This window comes from Acomys russatus, chromosome 26 (assembly GCF_903995435.1).
Source record: "Acomys russatus chromosome 26, mAcoRus1.1, whole genome shotgun sequence".
Classification (NCBI taxonomy): domain Eukaryota; kingdom Metazoa; phylum Chordata; class Mammalia; order Rodentia; family Muridae; genus Acomys; species Acomys russatus.
Window position 1 is genome coordinate 43,976,078 of NC_067162.1, and position 1,247 is coordinate 43,977,324.

The following is a 1,247-nucleotide window of genomic DNA, read 5'->3' on the forward strand; positions in this document are numbered from 1 at the left end:
TATCTGCCAAGGTGCTCATCAGTATGACAGTAGTCTCCACCGATGCTCTTCTGCCACTATCTCCAGGCATGGAGCTCTGCACATGTTTTGAGGATGTAACCACTGATCTTCTGGAAATGCTACAGGTGACAGAATGTCACCACAACAAGTCCACACAAGTCCCAGCATTCTGCCCATTCTCATTTCCCAGGTACGGCATCGGCACCACAATGCTAAGTGCCACATTTTCCACTCTGCACAAGCTGCCGTGACTCCTGATTCCCAAGTGCTGAGAATGAGATCCTTACAAGTGGTTGGTTTCATAAGACTGAATTAAAGACAGTGAGTTTCAACACGCACCCATACTGTGGGATTTGTGTAAAGTACCTTCAAGCCAATATAAGCATTCCCTATAATGTACACATTCATTACACAGGCCAAAAATGAGCTTCTAACATCATTTCAAAACTACCTCGTACCACACACCAAAGTTGCCCACATTTTAACCACTATTCTACAAACACTTGATGGTTTTATCAACAATGCTCCTGGGATGAAATTGGATTACACAGAAAAGGTGTATGAAAACCTGCTATAACCAGCTCTGAAGGAGGTCAGTTAGAACATGGGTGTGCCGAGAAATCACTACTTAGTCACAGCCTTAGAAATCAAAAGACAAGCCATTATGTATCCCAGTCTAGGAATGAAACCCACTTATAGAGCTGAAAAGACAAAAACCACTCAAAAGGAAACAGTGTCAGCATGGCAAGCCCAGCAGGCTTCACCATGTGAAAAGAAAAGGAGTAACCCAGACTTTACTCCGGGAAGGCTCCCCATTACCTCGTCCCGGCAAGTCTCTTAAAGTCTTATCAATAATTTTGCTCAGACACACAGTACACACATGGTTCTACAGCAACCTTAAGGAAAGGCAGTGTGCACACACAGATGCCCCATGTGGCACACATGTCTACTGCTAGTACCACCTGCACTCACAGTTCACAGTTAGAAAATAACACTTTTCTGTTGTCTTCCTGATAAACATTAATTTTTTTTTGAGATATGTTTTAACTACATATCCCTGGCTGGCCTGGAACTCATTATGTAGCCCAGGCAAACTCAGAGATCCACCTGTCTATATCTCCCAAGTGCTGGGATTAAAGACATAAGCTGCCACGCCCAGCGTGATGAATATTTGAGAGCCAATACTATAATCACCTTCACCTATAAAAGAAAAACAGGTGATTTCCCTAAAAACAAAACAAAACAAA